Below are 10973 nucleotides of genomic sequence, written 5' to 3'. Positions count from 1 at the left end.
AGACTCCCCTCGTCTGATGTCATGACGTCAGGGCTCGAACCCGCTCACGCAAAGGGAGACGGGCGTTCGCCTGGTTCAATCCGAGTGGCGCATTGGGCGGCGCACGAGGCAGCGGGGGGAAGGCGGGACTTCCGGCACAACATTCCAAATCGATGCGGTAGGTAATCGGTGGACGGTTGGTTGGTGGGGGAAGCCAGCGGCTTCCTCGGGGGGGGCAAGCATGTAATTCGGTGTCACCGGTTTAATATATTAACCAATTTTATTGATTTAAAAAAATATATAGATTTGTTTTTGAAGGTGGCCGAGGGTGGTGGTGGGAGAGAGAGAGAGGAGGGGGAGTTTATTTCTTTTCAGCAATGTTTTTATAAAGGGGGAAGAGTCGGCGGCGACGAGCGGGGAGTGCGACGGCCTCGAGCCCGACGCCGTGCGCGCACACGCGGCGGCCTCGGGTTACGCGCACGCACGGGGCGCAGGAACAAAACAATTGGAGGAGGAAAAAAAAGAGAGACGGAGAGGATCGCGGAGCTCGGGACAGACAGAGACACTGAGGAGCCGGGAGAGGAGCGAGGCCATGCGGCCTGACTCTCACACCCTGCCGCCCCGCTACCTCGGCTATTGTTGACAACCAAACCAACCCGGGCTCACCCCTCCCTCCAACCACCACCTCCCCCCCCCCCCCCCCCCCCCCCCCCCCCAACCACCACCACCACCTCCCCCACCCCCATTCCAGAGGGGGGAAGAGGAGCAAGAAGCATTACAGGAGGAAGGAGGAGCAGCGACATGCTGGGGTGGGCTTTGGACTGTCCGGGCCTTCCCTCACTGCACTGAGCCCCAGGCTCTATCACCAGGTAAGCCTCCATCCACCGATTGGAATTGACCCCCTCCCCCATCATAGGATGGGGCGGGGGACGGTTACAGAGACATTTAAAACATACACATTTGTTCACCCCTCACCCACTCACCCACAGGATCAGGGCTCCGCCTTACCTTTGGGGAGGGTGGGCAGCATTGCTCGAATTGGCACATTTAGTGGCGATGATTTCAAACTCTTTCCTCCCCCCCCCCCCTTCATTTATTAGAATGCTGGAGTCAGATGGGAAAGTGATCTGCTTCCATTGCAGTGACTTGTAATTTGTAACAAAGTGTTTCAGTGAATAAGAGGAGCTGTTTCCCTTCGCAACCTCCTCCCCCACTCCCCCCAATTCTCAAGTGAGAAATAAATGACTAGTTTATCAGCATTTTAGTGCTGGTTGCTGCTGAGACGTGTTCATCCTGTAAAACTGTAAATGTATGTGCCTTTGTTCTGGGATTGGTTTGGTCCTTGCTCTTGTTGACCATTAGTGTTGCTTTGCATCTCTGAATTATTGGATTTTTCACACTGGGCAGTTATAGATTTCGAGACTCGCTGTAAAGTATTGATTCTGTGAACAATGGAGCAGCTAATCTTGAATCTGAGATCCTTTCAGTCTTGGTTTAGTCTTTCCATTACCAGGCATGCAAGTCTGTCTGCCAGAATCATTCAAACCATGAGCATATGTGTTGATGCCATTTAGCATTTGTGTAGATAGCATTGAGCGTGCTTCAGATAATGGTGTCATTAGTCCCATGTGTCTTTGGTATTTTATGATAAGTGTTTTTCTGTTCTTACAGAGAAGTCAGGGAGTAACTATTTATCTGTCCATCCAGCTGTTTTAAATATTAATGTATTTAGAATTTCAGCTGTTTATTGTCTAGATTCGTTATGATAATTTGGCACTTAAAGGTTCAAGCAAGACTTCATGCTTGGATACAAAGTTTAAGCACGGTCCTTTGTGCACCAGTTTGGTGGGAAAGTTGTGGGTATGATAATACTGTCCGAACTTTCTTCCATGCGTTTTGGAAATGGTATTTACTGAATACCGTTGGTGATATGGTCAACAGGCATTTGTGATTGTGGATCAAATGTAACACCATATAGAGAGTTATGACTGAATTTTGATATTAAATCTGTTTATTATAGTGTAACATTTGCATCACCAATTGATTTCTTTGCCAGGTTGTATACATTTTTATGCCATTAATCCTGAACAAATTGTGGGATAGAGAATGTAGCAGGTGGATTGGATTGGATTTGTTTACTGTCACGTGTGCCGAGGTACAGTGAAAAGTATTTTTCTGCAAGCAGCTCAACAGATCATTCAGTACATGGAAGAAAAGGGAATTAAACAAAATACATGAGAATACATAATAGGGCAGCACAAGATATACAATGTAACTACATAAGCATTGGCATCGGTTGAAGCATACAGGGTGTAGTGTTAATGAGGTCAGTCAATAAGAGGGTCATTAAGGAGTCTAGTGACAGTGGGGAAGAAGCTGTTTTTGAGTCTGTTCGTGCGTGTTCTCAGACTTCTGTATCTCCTGCCCGATGGAAGAAGTTGGAAAAGTGAGTAAGCCGGGTGGGAGGGATCCTTGATTATGCTGCCCGCTTTCCCCCGTTAGGTGTAGATGGAGTCCATGGATGGGAGGCAGGTTCGTGTGATGGACTGGGCGGTATTCACGACTCTCTGAAGTTCCTTGCGGTCCTGGGCCGAGCAGTTGCCATACCAGGCTGTGATGCAGCCCGATAGGATGCTTTCTATAGTGTATCTGTAAAAGTTGGTACGGGTTAATGTGGACATGCCGAATTTCCTTAGTTTCCTGAGGAAGTATAGGCGCTGTTGTGCTTGCTTGGTGATAGCGTCGACGTGAGTGGACCAGGACAGATTTTTGGTGATGTGCACCCCTAGGAATTTGAAACTGCTAACCATCTCCACCTCGGCCCCATTGATGCTGACAGCGGTGTGTACAGTACTTTGCTTCCTGAAGTCGAAGACCAGCTCTTTAGTTTTGCTGGCATTGAGGGAGAGATTGTTGTCATTGCACCACTCCACTAGGTTCTCTATCTCCCTCCTGTATTCTGACTCGTCGTTATTCGAGATCCGGCCCACTATGGTCGTATCGTTAGCAAACTTGTAGATGGAGTTGGAACCAAGTTTTGCCACGCAGTCATGTGTGTACAGGGAGTAGAGTAGGGGGCTAAGTACGCAGCCTTGCGGGGCACCGGTATTGAGGACTATTGTGGAGGAGGTATTGGTGTTCATTCTTACTGATTGTCAGATATACTTTGCCAGTTATTAAATTGTCACCCATGGACCTGAGTTGCGGGAGATAAGTACTCAACTAGAATGTATTTTCTCAGATGCAATGTGAAGTTAAAATTGTTTTTCACATTTAGTTTGTTATCAAGAGGCAAGGGCCCAACTTAACCCTGTTCCTTGTCACTTGGAAAAATAATTGTGAATGTGATTGAAAACAACATGCTTCTTCCAGGGGGTTTCTGTTCACTGAACTCGCTCTCATTTTAGGGACAGTAAAAGGTATTTATTATTGAAGTCTCCTTGTGTTTGTGTTCAATGTGGTTAGTTTGAAATTTGTGAATAACATTTCTGCTGCATTAACAGGAATTTATCACTATCAGAGGAACCTATCACCATCTGAGAACACTTATTTTGTTAAATGTTGGCAAGAATGTGTATTTTGCAGGAAATATACAGTTGTACCTATCTGGAAAAGTATTTAACCAACTTGTGTTTTCTGTAGGCTCTTGCTGCCGTGGGTATACAGTTTAGACAGCCTGTGGATATGTTCAGCATAGTTGAGAGATTCTAATAATGGAGTCTGTTGAATTCATTAGGCCTAATGTAATGTTGAATTCAGAGATGAAAGTATGCTATTAAGAACAAGTTCTGATATTTCATGGAAATAAAGCAAGCAAATGGAGCAGGAAGAAGATACTAGCTATCAGTTCCTGTTTTAATGAGGTTCCTAACATAGGCTTATATGTGATATCAGCCTCTGTTGCATAGATATAAAGCGGTTACTTGCGAAGTCCTTTTGAGGGATTGCGAGATATGAAAGTGAGTTATACCATGCCTGATATATTAAGTTCTATGAATCAAATAATCTGCATTGCTATCCTCTATTCTGGGGATGCTGGTGTGTCCTAAACAAATTTAATTTACACATTTATCACCCGAATAATGACATGTATGTGATTGTGCTTGTACAATTGCTTGAGTTGTGTTTGTGATTTTGTGTGTGGCTGCAGAACTTAATCACTGCCAGAGGAAGTTGTATACTGGCTAATATTTATTTGTAAGGATTTGGTCATTTAATATGGCTTTTAGTGGCATTGATCATTTATATAACATGCCTGTCTCTGGGAGTGTGGAATGAACTGTGCTTTGATTTGATGTAAGTTTACAATTATATGTAATACACATAGTTTTGGTAGTTTCTTAACTGAAATTACAATGTCAACTCTGGAACAACCCACAACTTGCTTGAATGTAGGAGGAGGAGAAGGCACTATAATTGACCTTCAGGTTAAGGAGAAGAACAGTGGACAGTCTTTCCACTTCCAGACATTGAAAAGGGATGGTCATGTATCTAGGACAAGTATAGGTTCAGTTTAGCTGTGATGCCCTTGCAGTTGAATGGTCTGTAAATAGACTATTGTGACTGCTAGTTGAATAATACTAAGGGGAAGGGCGAACATTGGCGAACGAAAACGTATGGACAAAAGTGTCTGTAAAAAAAAAAAAATAGCTTTAAGAGGAGTTACACTTGGAAGCTCATTAACGCAGATAAGTCTATGGTGCAAGCTGCTTTACAAACATGTAAAATGAGAAAGGTAATACCAAGAAATACACTTAGTAAGGTGAGCAAATTGCCCCGTTTCATCTGTTGCCCATTGTTTCTGTATTAAAATGTACTTTTTTTCCAATGTGTCTATGATGCAGTAAGAGCAAAATGTTTCTGTGTTTGATTGCTGTGGCATGCTGCTAATTGTCCTCCGTCAGGATTGGCCATTATCAGTTGAGAAGAGCTGCTGCAGGAGGTTGATCTTTCAGTTCGTATAAATTGAGGTGACTTTCTATACTGCCACTGCTTATTTCACAGATGTATGTAAAACATAGTCTTGTAACTTGGAAAAGAGAGAGTGTTTTCAGGTGAACCCCGGGGGAAGGGAGCATGCCTGGTTCCAGCTTTAGATATCTGAGGGTCCAAGTGGCTCAGAATTGGGCTCGACTTCGTAAACTGAATTAGACTAGTTTGGTAGGTAGAGTCAAGACCAATCTGCAACGGTGGGATAACCTTCCCCTGTCCTTGGTGGGCAGGGTCCAGTCGATCAAGATGAATATTTTGCCACGTTATTTGTTTCTGTTCCAGTATCCGTCGGTTTTCCTTCCTCAGTTTTTTTGTGAGGGTTGAGAAGTTGATTCCATCCTTTATATGGGGGTGCAAGACAGCAAGGATTTATAGGGCAGTCCATCAAAGGGATCAACAGTCGGGGGGGGGGGGGGGGGGTGCTGGTGTTGCTGAAACTGATATTCTAATGCTGGGCGGTTAATGCAGAGAAGGTGTTGGGTTGGTGTAGCAATCCTGGAGTTACTTGGTGCAGATAGCATCAAAATCGTGTCGGGGTCTGGGGCGTTAGCGACGGCTGCGCTCCTGTTCTCACTGATAAAGTACTTGTCAAATCCAGTGGTTGTTTCCACTTTGAAGAAATGGGGAAACAATTCTGACATTTTAAGTGGGGTCTGTGTTGAAGCAATCTCCCATTTATGCTAATCATCTGTTCAAGCCAGAGAGATTGGATTCCATGTTCGGGGAGTGGGAAGGGGCTGGAGAGAGTGGGCAATTTGATCCCGGATGGGCAGTTTGCCAGTTTGAGGAATTGACAGAAAAGTGTGGGTTCTCAAGTTCAGATTTATTTAGATATCTCCAAGTTTGAAACTTTGAGACAGATTTCCCAAAAGTCCTCGTAACTCTGCCAACATCTCTACTGGAGAGGGTTCTTTTGCTCAGTGTTGAGGAAAAGGACCACTTGCAGCATTTATGGACAGATTATGTTCGAGGATTCTGTGTCAGTGGAAGAGGTTAAGGCTAGGTAAGAGGAGGAACTGGGGCCCATACTGAATGATGAGATATGGAGTGAGGCCCTTCGTAAGGCTAGCTCCAAATCCTCATGTGCAAGGGTTGGTTCGAACCAACTTTAAAAAAAATTTAGAGTACCTAATTCATTTTTTCTAATTAAGGGGCAATTTAGCGTGGCTAATCCACCTACCCTGCACATCTTTGGGTTGTGAGGGTGAAACCCAAGCAAACACAGTGAGAATGTGCAAACTACACAGTGACAATGACCCGGAGCCGAGACCGAACCTGGGACCTCGGCGCAGTGAAGCAGCAGTGCTAACCATTGCACCACTGTGCTGACCCTGGTTTGATCCAACTTAAAAAGTAGTTTAGGGTGCGCCTGACCAAGTCTAGAATGAGTCACATCTTTGCAGGGATGAAGGACACGTGAGAGTGTTGCTCGAGATCCAGTTAACCACACGCACGTGTTCTGGTCCTGTCCCGAACTTCTGGGTTTCTGGGCCTCCTTCTTTAGAACCATGTCAATGATTTTGAAGGTTGTGGAGTCCTGTCCTTTAGTAGCCATATTCGGGTGCGGTAATCGGCAGAGCTGCAGATGGGCGTGGAGGCTGATGTTCTGGCTTTCACCTTGCTGATTGCCTGGGGCGAGTATTGTTGAATGGAGGCTGGCAACTCCTGGTCCCTGGTTGGGTGACCTGATGGAGTTCCTACACCGAGCGAAAGTCAAGTACACATGAGGGAAGCAATCGGGGTTCAATCGGAGATAGCAGCCTTTTATTGTTTATTTCAAGGAATTTATCACTGTTAGTTGTTAAGGGATGGGTTAGGTTGTGTGAGGGGTTGTGGTATGTTAGGGTTTTTAAAACAAATTGTAAATGTATTCTTGTTATTTTGCAAATGAAAAATTTGAATAAAGGTTTTTTTAAAAAACATAATTTTGTAGAGACTGTAAGGTAATGCCTGCAGCTTTTGCTCAGTGCAATTTGAGCAATAAATACCACACTAAAATTATAGTAAGATTTCATCATGGTTTTATGGCTAGTCTCGTGAATGTTTTGTTGCCTTTAGTTAGGACAATTTGTTTTTTTTCCCACTTTAAATCAGTGTTTAGTTTCCATTTGGGGAGTTGAAAATAAAATGCGATTTAACACTGGTCGGTTAGCAACTTGGCTGGTGGAATGTGAAAATGTAACCAGAATTGTGGCCTGCCGTTATAACAGCAGCTTTTGATCTCTGATGTTTTTCAACTCTGGACAGAATCCCATAGGATTTCAGAGCCATATTTAACCTTAAACTGCTCATTATTTCAGCTGCATGTGGCATCTCACCCATCAACAAAGTACTAATAGAATGAAATAGAACTACACCTGCAGATCCGATCCTTGAAATAACCGTTCAGTTGAATCTAAAAGAGAGTAGTTCATTTGCATGTATGCCGAGTTACAAATCCAATTCTCTGAATGAATTGGGTGCAATTACCACAGTATCTTAGGGTAGACTGGGGACTTTGCTGTCATCAATGTAAGCCCTTTTTTTTTCTTTTGCAAAATAAATGCTCAAAACATTTGCATTTGAACAATATCACTGCAACTCTTGGTTAAAGATTTGGGTTAAAATAATCTGCCAAAGAATTGTTTAGGTTTTAGCTGTACTTGGCTAAAGCAAGATCAGTGTCTGTCCTGTGCAATAAGATCAAAAGATCCTGGTAGTTGACGCATTCGGGGTAAGCTGATGTTAACCTGTGGTTCCTTATAAAAATGTTGATCGTGGCATATTATGAGTTTCAGTGGTCAGTTTAATTCTTCTAACAATTTTTTTTTTAGAGATGTTAGGCTTGTAGGTTCTTAAAATATTCAGTGGAAAAACTCATTACTTTAGATTTTTGTTTCATGAGGTGTTGTGGTGTTCCAGTGCTCCTGTTGCCCATGTCCTCAAGGCAACGGAGATCTTTTGTTTGGGAGAAACTTTGACGAGTTGCTGGAGTGCCTTTTGTAGATGGTACCTGCTGCATTTTTAAGCAGTGGGTGGGGTAAATCTGTCAGCTTTGTTCTGGATGACATCCAGATTCTTGAGTTTATATTTATGTTGTGAGAGGTTGCTGCCCATCTAGCTATTCGAAGGGGCTGCTCCTAAACCTTCAGTTGCACGAGTACAGTTAATCAGAAATAAAATTCATCACCAAATCTTCTAACTTCTAATGTCATAAAATGTCCCAAGGTGCTTCACGAGCATTATAATGCAAAATTTGATACTGAGTCATGGAAGGCAATATTCGGGAGGAAACTAAAGCTTGGTTAAAGATGTAGGTTTTAAAGAGTGTCTTGAAGGAGGAAATAAAGATAAACCGGTTTAAGGAGAAGATTCCAATGCTTGAGGCTTAGGCAGCAGAAGGCAGAACCACCAATGTATTGGATAGTGAATACTGTTATTGTGAAAGTAAGAGAAGCTGCAAAGCTCTCTAATTAACTATGGGATCTGAAATAGAACAAACATTATGTACAGTATTGACACTGAGTTTTTTTAAATTGTAAAATGTACTGTGTAATCTGCTTGTATTCTTGGACCTTTTTTTTGAGGTATTGCAAAGCAATGGATAGCTGATTTATTTACATCTATGTAGGACCAATGTTAATTTTTGTATTGGTGATGTTTCAGAATGCTTAGGAGCAGTGAGCGTTGGAATTAGGATATCAAAATACTGATGCTTACAAAGTGGCCAAGATCAGCGGGAAATTAGAAGATTGGGGAAACTTTAAAGGTCAGCAGAAAGCCACGAAAAGAGCCATAAAGAAAAGTAAGATAGAACACGAAAAAAAACTGGCACAGAATATAAGGACAGATAGCAAAAGTTTTTATAATTATATAAAACTAAAAAGAGTGTCTAAAGTAAACATTGGTCCATTAGAGGATGAGAGTGGTCATTTAGTTATGGGATATGATGAAATGGCGGAGGCATTGAACAAATATTTTGTATCGGTCTTCACAGTGGAGGACACAATAACATGCCAGCAATTGACCGAGAGAAGAAGGTAGGTGAGGACCTGGAAACCATTACTATCACGAAAGAGCAAGTGTTGGGCAAGCTAATGGAGCTCAGGATAGATAAGTCTCCTGGCCCTGATGGAATGCATCCCAGGGTACTGAAGAGATGGCTGGAGTAATAGCAGATGCACTGGCGGTAATTTTCCAAAATTCGCTGAACACTGGGGCAGTCCCAGAGGATTGGAAAACAGCAAATGTGACGCCACTGTTTAAAAAGGGAAGTAGACAAAAGATGGGGAATTATAAACCGGTTAGCTTAACCTCTGTCGTGGGGAAGATGCTTGAGTCTATTATCAAGAAAGAGATAGGAGGGCACCTCGATAGAAATTGTCCCATTGAACGGACGCAGGATGGATTCATGAAGGGCAGGTCATGCTTGACGAATCTCTTGGAATTCTATGAAGACATTTCGAGCAAGGTAGACAAAGGGGGACCCAGTGGATGTGGTGTACCTAGATTTCCAAAAGGCCTTTGACAAGGTACCGCACAGAGGCTGCTGCATAAGATAGGAGGCATGGTGTTAAGGGTAGAGTACTAGCATGGATAGAGGATTGGTTGTCTAACAGGAAACAAAGAGTGGGAATAAATGAGTGCTATTCTGGCTGGCAATCAGTGACGAGTGGTGTGCCTCAGGGATCGGTGTTGAGACCACAATTATTTACAATTTATATAGACAATTTTGAGTTGGGAACTACGTGTAAGGTATCCAAGTTTGCAGATAGCACGAAGGTGTGTGGCAGAGCAAAGTGTACTGAGGACTGTAAAACCTTACAGAGGAACATTGACGCATTGAGTGAGTGGGCAAAGGTCTGGCAGATGGAGTATAATGTCAATAAGTGTGAAGTCATGCATTTTGGTAGGAGTAACAATAGAACGGATTATTACTTAAATGGTAAAAAACTGCAGCATGCTGCTATGCAGAGGGACCTGGGTGTACTTGTGCATGAGTCACAGAAGGTTGGTCTGCAGGTGCAACAAGTAATTAGGAAGGCAAATGGAATTTTGCCCTTCATTGCGAAGGGGATTCTGTTTAAAAGTAGAGAGGTAATGTTGCAGTTGTACAAGGTGCTGGTGAGGCCACACCTGGAGTACTGTGCAGTTTTGGTCTCCACACTTGAGAAAGGATGTGCTAGCACTAGAGGAGGTGCAGAGGAGGTTCACTAGGCTGATTCCGGAGTTGAGGGGGTTATCGTATGAGGAGAGGCTGAGTAGATTGGGATTATATTCACTGGAATTCAGAAGGTTGAGGGGGGATCTAATAGAAACATATAAAATTTTGAAGGGAATGGATAAGATAGAAGTAGAAAGGATGTTTCCACTGGTAGGTGAAAGTAAGACAAGAGGGCATAGCCTCAAGATTAGGGGGAGCAGATTTAGGACTGAATCAAGGAGGAACATCTTCACTCAGAGGGTGGTTAAAGTATGGAATTCCCTACCGAAAGGAGTAGTAGACGCCACTTCATTGAATATATTTAAAGATAGGGTAGATTTTTTTTGAAAAATAAAGGAAGTACGGGATATGGCGAGAATGCGGGTAAGTGGTTCTGAGACCACGAAAAGATCAGCCATGATCTTATAGAATGGCGGAACAGGCTCGAAGGGCCGGACGGTCTACTTCTGCTCCTAGTTCTTATGTTCTTATGCTGAAAATATGTTCAGAACTTTTTTTAAAAACAAGTATGTTGCTAGATCAGGCTGGGTATATTCTGCAGGATTAATTTTATATTCTTGAGCAAGTACCATGAGCTCTTCGTGATCACCTGCATTGATTTGTTTTGGATATAGAGGATTCAGTGGAAGAGAGAAAGTTGCAAACCGTAAATTGAGGTTTGGTTGACAGATTATGTGTAAAATGTAATTATAGCCGTCTTCATATAGCTCATTTCTGTATTTACATTTTTGCCAATACAGATTTTAGGAATCTCTTCGCTCCTCTTGTACTTAAAAAAACTGTGAACGTGTTTCTTGTG

The 10973-nt window shown here is 43.0% G+C and overlaps 1 protein-coding gene across 6 annotated transcripts in view; it reads left to right on the top strand.

The window, feature by feature from the left end:
• Positions 1 to 43: 43 nt before the first annotated feature.
• LOC119978400 (homeodomain-interacting protein kinase 1-like) overlaps positions 44 to 10973 on the top strand; it is a 137389-nt gene continuing 126459 nt past the window's right edge. For 5 of the 6 annotated variants that reach the window (XM_038820027.1, XM_038820026.1, XM_038820024.1 and 2 more), the window contains exon 1: positions 698 to 848. The gene's annotated coding sequence lies outside the window, so the exon portion shown is untranslated. Of the gene's footprint in view, positions 158 to 697; positions 849 to 10973 lie in introns of those variants that run through there. The other variant, XM_038820023.1, reaches the window with a different exon arrangement.

This window comes from Scyliorhinus canicula, chromosome 15, assembly GCF_902713615.1.
Source record: "Scyliorhinus canicula chromosome 15, sScyCan1.1, whole genome shotgun sequence".
NCBI classification, from domain to species: domain Eukaryota; kingdom Metazoa; phylum Chordata; class Chondrichthyes; order Carcharhiniformes; family Scyliorhinidae; genus Scyliorhinus; species Scyliorhinus canicula.
Note: the sequence above shows the minus strand (reverse complement) of the source record. Positions and strands in the feature narration are given on the sequence as shown.